Genomic DNA, 11655 nt, shown 5'->3' on the forward strand with positions numbered 1-11655 from the left:
CCGACTGATATTCCTTTATTTTTGTAAATATATTTATCACACCATTTTGTCAACTCAATTTTTCACAAATGTACAATTTATTGACAGTCATTATAATAATCAAATGAGTGCAACCCTGTCCTTATTCAAAACTATTTTTCTATCACTAGTAAAAGTTCTCCTTTTCCCTTCCCTCCTACCTCTATTGTTTTGCATGCCCTCGAGTTCGTTCCAACTGATAGTACTCCTATATAGGGTTTCCAAGAGCAACTGGTGGGTTTGAACTGCTGACTTCTTGGTTACCAATCCTGGCATATCCTACAGCACCACCTTAGGGTTCTCTTCCCTCTAGTAACCACTAATAAACTTTATTCTCTGTACATTTGCCTTTTCTTGTCTTTTTATATAAACAAAGTCATACAATATTTGCTCTTCTGTGATTGACTTATTTCATTCAGCATAACGTCTTCTAGCTCCATCCATATTGTGGCATATGTTGATACTTATTTCTCCTACTTGCTGGGTAGTATTCCACTGTGTGTATGTACTACATTTTGTTTATCCATTCTTCTGTTGATGGCCATTTAGGTTGTTTGCACCTTTTGGATGCTATGAATAGTACTGCAATAAACATTGGTGTACCACAAGGTTTTCTAGGCTGAGACTCTTGGTGAGGCGCTATAGGATAAGCACTCGGCTGTAAACCACAAGGTCAGCAGTTCAAACCCACCAGCTACTCCTCAGAAACCCTAGACAGGGTCACTATTAGTTGGAACCAACTTGGCAATACTTAACAACAACAGCAACAATCTTTATGGAAACAGATTGTTGGTGTTTTCCCCCAGGTAGCTGCTGGATGCTAGCTGCCAACTGAATTCTTATCTGTTGTGCCAGCAGTGCTAGTACTTGCCTCGATTTTATTTTTTCTCCATAGAATTTATCACCAGTTGATATTGTCACCTTATTTATATGATTTTTTTTTCCATTTGCCTCAACTAAACTCAAGTGTAAGTTCCATGAACTAAGAGACATTGTCTCTCTGCTTCACTGTTGTGTCTAGTGCTTTGGCACTGTAGGATAAACACTCGACTGCAAGGTTGCTTTGAATCACAAGGCTGGCAGTTCAACCTCACCAGCCACTCCATGGAAACCCTATACAGGGTCCCTATGAGTCAGAACTGTCTCGATGGCACTTTAACAACAACAACAAGAAGCACAATGCCAGGCACCTAATAGGCACTCAGTAAAATATTTGAATTAATAAATATGTAAATACCTGTGGGTAATATCCAGTCGATTTTACCTGGTAGGTAGTCTGCTCTTTACTGGGAAGCGGAAAATAAATTCTGTTGTATTTCTAAATGTACAATTGTACTTACACACACACATATATATGTTTGGTGCCTGTTATAAGGAGAATACTTATGGAGCCGGGTTTCTGCTGTACCTCAACACTATTGGCATTTTGAGATGGACAGTTCTTTGTTGTGGGTTAGGGGTATCCTGTACAATGTAGGATTTTAGCAGCATCCCTGGCCTTTGTCCTCTAGGCACAGCATCATTTCTCCAGTTGTGAAAACCAGACATTGCTAAATGCTCCCTGGGGAGCAAAATCGCCCCAGTTGAGAAAGACTGCTCTAATGCTTCACTGTTAAGTTGACTGTTTTGAGGCCAGATTTTCTTGTGTCAAAGACAGAATAACACTCTTCTCCTGGTGGGAGGGAAAATTAGTGCAAACTTTCTTGAAAGCCTTTTGGCACTGACTACCAAAGGCTTAAAATAGTGTTCTTTTTCTTTCACCCAATTATTTATTTTCTGGCAATTTATCCTGAGAAAATATTTAAAGGTGTCGACAAAGATTCATGTGCAGAAATGTCCACTGTCACTTTATTTATAATTGTGAAAAAATGGAAAATAACCTTACTATCCAGTAATAGGAATCTCTGAAGAAATTATATCATTGGATGGAATATTTCTTCTTCTTCAAAAATTATGCTTTTGATGAATATTTAATAACATAATCATGTATTATACATACATGATAATATCTTCTTGGTGGTGGTGGTGTTAAGGGCAGTTTACTAGGTTCTGAGTCACAGCGACACTGTATAGGGTTTCTGAGGAGTGACTGGTGAGCTTGAACCAATGACCTTGTGCCTCAAACTGACCTTGAAGTCCAGCGCATTAATCCACAGCGCCACACCAGGACTCCGTGATAATATTTTAGCATCAATTATTGTTGTTAAGTGCCATGGAGTCAGTTCTGACTCATAACCTTGTATTGGGTTTCCGAGGCTTTAAATCTTTGTGCCAGTAGAATGCCTCATCTTTCTCCCATACAAGAAGCAGTGAACTGAGAAACACAAAGTCCATAGTTCGAGCCCACCAGGCACTCTGAGGGGGAAAGATGAGTCTTTCTGCTCCTGGGAAGATTTAAAGCCTCAGAAACCCCATACAGGGTCACTAAGAGTCAGAATCAACTTGATGGCACTTAACAGCAATATATATATTTTAAGATCATTATATATGTATATATGTATATTGATACAAAACGATCTGAATCTGGCACTGCGGGTTAATGCGCTGGACTGCAGTGTCGGTTTGAATCTCAAGGTCGGCAATTAAACTCAGCCGCCGCTTCTTGGAAATCCTGTAACAGGGTCGCTGTGGGTCAGAACTCGATGACTCTAAACAACAAGAATCCCTGTTATACACACAGACACAGATTATGAGTCTAAATTGGTAAACGGAAGCTAACAAAAACTAAAAAAGCAGAAGTAGTGATTCATTGCTATGATTATATGCTTGTCCTTGCTTGGCCTGGGGAGGTGAGGGCTTGGGACATTAGTAGAGGAGACTATGTGGCATTCAATATGAATAGATGCATGAAGGAGTATTGTTGTTAAGTGCTGGCAAGTTGGTTCCAACTCATAGCGACCTGGATAGGGTTTCCAAGGAGCTGCTGATGGGTTTGAACCACTGACTGTTAGCAGTGCAATATTAACCCTACAGCTTGACACCCCTGTGGAAATCATGGCTTTTTTGTAGAAGTGACATGGGCTTAAACATCAATCCTATCTGTTCTTGAAAGCCTTTTCAATTTTGGGGTAGGAGATTTGTTGTTGTTGTTGTTAAGTGCCATCGAGTCGGGTCCGACCCATAGCGACCCTGTACAGGGTTTCCGAGGGTGTAAATCTTTACGGGAGTAGAAAGCCTCATCTTTCTCCCGCAGAGCGGCTGGTAGTTTCGAACCGCTGACCTTAAGGTTCGCAGCCCGATTCGTAACCACTACGCTACCAGATAAATTATGAGCCTTGTTTGTATTCATATTAGTGCTTTCCAAAATCTACCCCTTTGGGTTTGATGCATCTTTTAAAATGATAAGATAGAAAATCATTCTCTCTGGGAAATTCTTTTTGAATAACTTTTTGCAATAAAAGGATTAAATTAAAGCTTAATTATAAATATATTCCATAAGGGTCACTACTCTGAACTACATGGCCTTTTTATGAATTTATGACAATCTGTTAGTGTGTAGCTAGTGAATGCTTTTTTCTTCTTGTGTGCCTAAGTTACTACATGTATATAAGGTCTTTTTTTTTAATGTGATATTTATAGAGAAAGGATCTGAGGATGAACAGGAGTTAACAATGCAAAGCCTTTATTCGGGATAATTTTGTTTTGTAATAAGAGCCTTTGCCACAATGTCTTTTGCTTTATCATCATTTTTATGTAGTGTATGTATGTTTTTCCCCATTCTCCTGTATTCCCTCCTGAAGGTCCTTGGTGGCACAGATGGTTCACACTTAATTACTAACCTAAAGGTTTGAACTCACCCTGCACCACAAAGTAAGACAGGCCTCAAAATCTGTTTCCATAAAGCTTACAACCATATGGAGCCGTTTTGTTTGTAACACATGGGATTGCTATTAGTCAGAACTGGCTTAATGGTAGTGGGCTTTCTTTTGTTTTTTTGTTTGTTTTTAATCCCCTTCCTGGGTCTCATTATATAGCTTCACTCATTTGGGATTGGGCATATAACAAGTTAAGATAACAGGAAGAGGATGTCTGACAGTTCAATTTAAAGCTGAGAAAACAGATAGGGATTTCCATAGCATAATAATACAATGGCTTTCTACTAAGGTGTGAAAACTCTTGATGAGTTAATATGTATGAGAGCCCCCAACAGTGGCTTTCAGACTTTAGTGTGAGTCACAGTCACTTGAATGACTTGTTAAAATACAGATTCATGGGCCCTATCCAAGAAGCTTTGATTCAGTAGGTGTAGGTTGGGGGTCAGTGATTTGTATTTGTTTTTGCCCAAGTGGTACTCATGTTCCTGGTCTGAAGAGGATAGTTTGTGAACCGTTTGTCTTGAATCAAATCAATGATGGCTGTTTTCCTTCATGCATCCCCTTTAGTGCTGGCGTGGCGGGAGTGCTGATGTGGCACTGTGGGTTAATAATGTGTCAGACTGCAAAGCCATTTGAACTGCAAGGTTGGCAGTTCAAGCTCACCAGCTGCTCCTAGGAAACCCTATACAGGGTCACTATGGGTTGGAATCGACTCAACAGCACTTAACAATAACAACAACAACAAATCCCCTATAGTTATCTGAGCGAGTCCTCAGATGATACAAATACAAGGGGACTTCAAAAAATGTGTGGGAAAATGGATTTTTTATTCACAAACTTTTTGTAGGCTCCTCATATATGACTGGTAACCTAATTTGAAAATAGAGAAAAAGAGAATGTGTAACCTTTCTGGGGATGGGAATGGAACGGAGTGTTTAAGAGACAGAGATAGAGAAGAATAAAGGGGCCGTGAGTCCATGGAACCAGACTCGAAAGATAGTCTGAAAAAGGAATGACTACATGGGCTTCTCTAGAATACATCTAAACATACTTTTTTCATTTATTTTTGTTTAAGTGTGATATTTAAATGTAAAAAATGGAAAATTGCATATATATTTTTTTGATGATTCCATTATCATATTCAAGTTTAATTTAAATGTTCTGCCACACGTTGTCCTGGTGTGGTCCTGTAAGATCACTGGACAGCAAGGTTTGTTTGAACCTCAAGGTTGGTGATTCACACTGCTCCTCAGAAATCCAAACAAGGTCGCTATGAGTTAGAACTGACTCGATGGCACTCAACAACCAGCACACATTGTACTTGTTTGCTTAAATTTCCATTTATCTCACAAATCAAAATATTATCGAGCATCAGCAACTATAAGTTGAAAATGATTGTTTCAATTGTGATACACAATTATTTTACTGAAAACAACTTGATGACATCACTAGGAAGTAAGAGTTTTCTTCAAAAGATGCTGGATAAATGTACATGAATGATGTGAAGTGGGTCTTTGAAAGGAAGAAATTGTGAAACCTTGCACATGTAAAATTCAATTAGTTCTTGTGTTTCTAGTATACTGATGATGTGTTATTGTTAAGAGCAATCGAGTTGCTTCCAAGTCATAAAGACCCTGTGCTTTTTTTCCGAGGCTTTAAATCTTTGCAGGAGCAGAAAGCCTCATCTTCTGAGGAGTGACTAGTGGGATTGAATCACTGATGTTATGGTTCACAGATGAGTCCTTATCATATGGAGTCACCAAGCCCCCATGATAGATGATTAGAAGCAATTTTAATACATAATGACTCTAATTCATTTCTACAGATTGTTTATGCATTCTATTCTCTGTGTCATCACAATCTAAGTCTTGTTTTTGCTATAATATAAGGACTATGAAATATTCCCTAGTGTTAATATGTCTTATTAGTCCTTGAATTATAATATGGGACTAGCCAGAGAAAATCCATATTAAGCATTTTTAAAGTATGTGCAAAATAAAACAAAATCATGTAAAATTTGCAATACAGATATGGTTGGAGACCGTGCAGCAAATTTAGAGAGGTACCCAAAGCATCATCATATGTCTGTTGACACCGGGATTGAAAGAATGAAAAGAAATACATAAAATACAAGCCGAGACAGCACTTAACACAACAACAACATACATAAAAATCACTGTATATCAGATTTTAGAGAAATAACACATTGCTTTATAACAGATTTATTCTGTAACTGCAGTTGTTGTTGTTGGTGTACTGTGGAGTTCTGACTCATAGCAACCCTGAATAGGATTTCCAAGGCTGTAAATCTTTACAGGAGCAGAAAGCCTCATCTTTCTCCCCTGGAATGGCTGATATTTTTGAACTGTTGACCTTGAAGTTAGCAGCTCAGAAGTGAGAGTGAAACCCAATGACAAGTGTCAGGGCAAAATGACAATTTTGAAGACCCTGAATTAGTATACTCTTGAGAACATGAGTCATTTTCAGCATGTGATGAAAAACACAAGGCTTATATGAAAAGATTAGCTGGCATAAAGTGGACCTCACACACTGAATTTAGTTGTTAAAGACATAATATCATATGCTGAACTGGAAGACTTTTATGAGAATTTTGTGAATATGGTAGAATACTTTGTATTTTGACATTGTCCACCAACTTTTTGGAAAAGAATTTAAGGAAATATGTACAGGATTGTCCAATAAGATGGAATGCTAGAAACCTTATTAGAATGCAATAATTTCTGTGATGTATTAGCTGAGAATAATATGAAATAATACTTTTCTAATGACAATCAGGTGTATAGCAAATAATTTTTGAAGCTTTAAAATCTTTAATGAAAGTTATGGTAAGATTGGAAAATGATCCCAAACTGTTTTTGATAATTGGGTAGAAACTAAGCTAAAATTAAGAACTCTTAATAATTTATTTGGAAGCACATTGATTAAAAAATTTAAAGTCAGGTAAATGTTTTTGAAAATAGCAGTTCATCTAAATGGGAGCAGCTTATCTAGATCTGCATTATCAAATTCCAATTAGTTCTCAACTTAAGGTGAAGGTCATTTATACTTATAAAGCATATGGGAAATGATAGAAAATCTGAAAAGGAGCAATATTGAAAGTGTAATAAAGGAAAGCAATTCAGGAAATGTGGTAATTTCAAATGATGATGTTGATTAGATGAATTATTTATCAAAATGAAAACACAATTCAACTAGATCAAATGATTTTACTGTAAACATTGATTCTATACTAACAAACTTTGATGGTATGCAAAGAGTTGGAAGAAAAAAAATATTCTAGAAGTTTGAGAAGGAAACTATTCACAGTATCGTCAGTTATATGAAATTTCTGTGGTAGTTTAAGTTGTACCATCTATTCAGGTCAATATGAGAGAGCTTTCTCAGGTTTGAAATTCATCTTTTGAGACAACAGGAATAACTTAAAGGAAATGATAGTAGAGGACATTCTTTTAGTTAGATGTCATTATGGTTTATTGCAAGGATATTTTCTCAATGAACTATATAATTATATGTGAATTAAATATATTTGTAATAAAATATTTATTTTATGTAATGCAGTGGCAATTATTCAACTTAGAACTGAGGTGAATATTAAAGTACTAAATATTCTATTGTGCTTTGCTTTTATGTATTAATATGTATTAGGTGTGATAGTACACTTTGAATTTCTGGTATTGGTGAGTATGTTCTTACCAATTTTACATGACTATTTAGTGTTAATGGAGTCCTGGTGTGGTACTGAGGGTTAATGTGCTGGATTGCAAAGTTGGTTTGAACTGCAAAATCAGCTGTTCAAGCTTACCAGCCTAGAAAACTCTGTACAGGTCACTGTGAGTCAGAACCGACCTGGCGGCACTGAACAACAACTTTGCATTAACAGCCAAGAGCTTTTAAGTATTCTGCCATCAGGGCTACTTGTGTTAATTATATTGTGGTTAAGGAGCACTGGTGTCACAATGGAGCAGAAAGTCTTATCTTCTTCCATGGAGTAGCTAGTGGGCTTGAACCTACAACCTTGTGGTTAGATGTCCAGTGCTTATCCTACAGATCTATTATGCTTCATTGAAATTTTGAGGTTGTTTATTATTGCAGCATAATCTATACCATTTTTTTTCCTTCTATTTCTCTCTCTCTCTCTCTCTTTTTTTTTTTTTTAAATGTTTTATTGTGAGTTATGTGATAGTTTACATGGGAGAACATTAGCTTTACAATTCATCCTATCGTATATCATTTCATTGCCATAGTTACAATCCCCTCAATGCATCATCAACCAATCAAAGGGTATACCCTGCAAGCCTGCCCCCCAGTTGTCAGCACACAGCCCCTCTCCCTCTGGGTCTAGAGTCCCCAGCCACTCCATCTCTCCAAGTCATCATCTCTGCCTCCATCTCTGGTGTCACTGTTTCTCTGGGTGGGGTCCTGCACTCCTCTCTTCTCCCTTGATGGTCCCAGGGACCTCTGCTCCTGGACTGCAAAGTCAACCATTCCCCTCCATTTGCTACAAAACATCTACCTTTACATTTCCAACCCTCACAGTCAGTCCTGATAACAATTATTCACTATTGTACCACAAGAGACCTATCCCCATCTCTATCATCAGCCCCGCCCAAACAGATTGGATACTACTCAGTGGAGATTCTACCTTCCTCCGCCCCCTCTGGATGTAGGCTCCCTCTTAAAAGCTTGTAAGCCAGTCACTTCTTGCCTTTGTAGCCCCCCATTTTGGGTAGCCAATGTCCAAGTTGCCCATCCTTGTCTACCCTGTGTAGAGACGGGGTGGAAATGATCCTACCTGTAAAGATTTGTTCCCTCTTTTGAGCTACTGCATCCATAGGTGTAGGTCAAATTCATCAAATTGTATCAGATTACTCCTTTTTTCCTTTTCTTTCTTCTCTTATACCATTTTGACCTTCACAAACATTGTGGCACTGTAGCATAAGCACTCAACATCAAGGCTGGTTTGAACCGCAGGTCTGCAGTTCAAACTCAACAGTCACTCCTAGGAAACCCTATACAGGGTCATTATGAGTTGGAACCGACTCGACAGCACTTAATAACAACAACAATAGGATAAGCACTGAACCACCGATTTGAATGGCAAAATCGGCAGTTGAAACTCACCAGTTGCTCCTCAGAATCTCCAATGCAGTGATACAACAACAACAAACATTGTACATGAATTAACTTAATTAAATTAATTTAATACGTCAGTAGTCATTATTAGTAACTTCATTATTATAGGCAAGGAAACTGAGGCAGAGAGGGGTAATTTGCTCAGATTCACATCATTGGTAAGTGGCAGAGCTGTGGCAAGCATTTAACCCCAAGGAGTTCTCTCCAAAATCTAAGTGTTAAAATAGCACATGATTTGGCCCCGATTCTTCTTCTTCTTCTTTTTATTTTTTTAAAGGTTTTTATTGTGGATTGAGTGAACGTTTACAGGGCAGATCATCAGTTTTACATTCCATAAATCATACACCTTGCTTCATTACAATGATTATAATCTTCTCCATGTACCATCAGTCAACAGTATTTCTCTCTATTCATTTTAGGTCTTAAAAAACAAGACAAACAAACAAACAAAAAAACCAATTAAACAAAAAACACTTAGGCATATATAATAATTTACACCTCCAAAGGCACATTCTGCAAGTCTGCCTCCTTGCCATCAACTTTTAGTCCCTCTCTTCCCATGAATCTAGAGTCCTCAGCAGCTCCCTTTCTCCATGTCCCCTCTCTGCCTCTGTCTCTGGTATCCCGGCTTCTCTGGATAAGGTCTTGCATTCCACCTGTGCTCTTCTCCCTTGATGGTCCTAGAGTCCTCTGTTTCAGGACTGTAAGATTAACCACTCCCCTGTTTTTGTTACACAACTTCTACCTTTACTATTGTGACAGTTGCAATTAGTCATGATAACAATTACTTACTATTGAATCATAAGTCCCTTATCCCCATCCCATTTCAACAGCCCATCTAGACACGATGAAAACTATTCAATGAGGACTCTTATCTTCCCCCACACAATCTTGAACTAAACTCCCTCCTGAAACCTTGTAAGCCAGTCACTTCATGCCTTTATCACCCACTCATTTTAGGTAGCCAATGTCTAAGTTGCTAGTCCCTATCTATCCTGTGTACAGAGGGGATAGCGTTGATGTGAAGACTCCTTCCCTCTCCCTTGGTATTTAGAGTTACTACCTCCATGAGTATAGGTCAGGTTCATCAAATTGTAGCAATTTACCCTTGTTTCCTTTATTAAATTTTATTTATTTATTTTCTTTAATAGTCTTCTAGTTGAGTTCTGATTATCAAGACTTCAGGGTTAGGTCAAATGGGTACTGCCTCCAAGTTTGGCTATTCTTTCTTGTGCATTTCCCCCCCACCCCCCCACTTCATATCAGCTGGATGCTTCACTCTCAGCTCCAGCTCTCTGTGGCTCTGTCCTTGTCCATGGACTCAGGTGTCCCCAGGTCTCACTACACTTTGGACCAACCAGCCCTTCCTCTCCTCTCTCTCATCAGTCAATGGACAGTGGTTGACCTCAGCCCATTTCTTCATTGCTGCCTTTCCCGCTCTTCCACTCATCTGTAGACCAGTGTGGTCTCCAGCAAGCTTACATGCCTGCTCATGTGTTCCCTTTGAGTTTCAGTCTTAGAGGGGAGTTTGTCCTGAAGAAACTTGATTGCTAGCCTTGATGGCTTCCTGGTAAACAGCTTGCTTATTCTTGTAAAGTAGTCAGTCATGCTGACATTTTTGTTTTGGGTTTTTCCTGATGATCTTTCTTTGAACATGTATCTTCTGTTGCTCTAGCTGGTCCACACTGGTCTGGTTGTCCTTAATAGTGGGAACGCCCCACTTCATAAAGTTCTGGATAGGACTCAGGATTCCACCTATACTCTGCAAAGGCTCTGCAAGAGGCCTATTTCACTGGGCAAGTTCTAGAACCCCTTTTCGGTATTCCAATCAGTTATAGGTTGAAGATAGGCTTACAAGTTTTCTGTAATCATGGTTCCCCACATTCCTTTCTCTTCCATTCAAGTGTCTATTTTACAATAGTAGGCAAGGGAAACTAATATTCATAAGACAGTCAAGCATCTTAGTATTTTTCCCCTCTTCAAACTACGCCTAGTTCCCTGTATCACAGAACCCTGTTGTTCCAAGGCTGAGCATACATCACTATTTACCTCTGTCCTATTTAGGCCATGCAAATCTATCTCAGTGTTCCCCTATCCATCTTGTTTTTCCACCTCGTCCTCCTTCTTGTATTGCCCTCCCTTACACCCGAACTAAAACCCACACCCCAACTCTACCGTTGTGGTTACCTTGTATTTCATTACCTTTTCTTTCCATTTAAGACAGTTTATTTTATCCTGTAATCTATCTGACCTTCTCAACACCTGGATCTCTGTTCCTCTGTGTTTATCTTCTTTCACATTGTAATTATTTTGATCATATACTGACCTCACAGATCATCTGTTCTTATAGTTTTATTCTGTTCTCGACTCTTCAATTTGTTGATTAAGTTCAAGGTGATGCTGCCACGTATGTCATTCTCTGGTTGTTGTCTGTTCTTGTTGGTTCTCAGTCCACAGAACTTCCTTTAGTATGTTTATCATCACAGGGCTGGCTTTGAGAAAATCCCTTAGCTTCTGTTTATCCTGGAATGTTTTGATCACACCTTGTATTTGATTGACAATTTTGCTGGGTAGAGGATTCTTGGTTGGAACTTTTTTACTTTCAGGGTTTTATATATGTCTCCCCATTGCTTTCTTGCCTGCATGGTTTTTGTTGAGAGATCTGAGC

At 38.6% G+C, this 11655-nt stretch overlaps 1 protein-coding gene across 1 annotated transcript in view; it reads right to left on the reverse strand.

Moving 5' to 3' along the window:
- Nucleotides 1-11655, reverse strand: part of LOC102819092 (lysine--tRNA ligase-like) — a 39266-nt gene that overhangs the window by 1827 nt on the left and 25784 nt on the right. The window lies entirely within an intron of this gene.

The sequence above is a fragment of the Chrysochloris asiatica genome, unplaced genomic scaffold (assembly GCF_000296735.1).
Source record: "Chrysochloris asiatica unplaced genomic scaffold, ChrAsi1.0 scaffold00030, whole genome shotgun sequence".
NCBI classification, from domain to species: Eukaryota; Metazoa; Chordata; class Mammalia; order Afrosoricida; family Chrysochloridae; genus Chrysochloris; species Chrysochloris asiatica.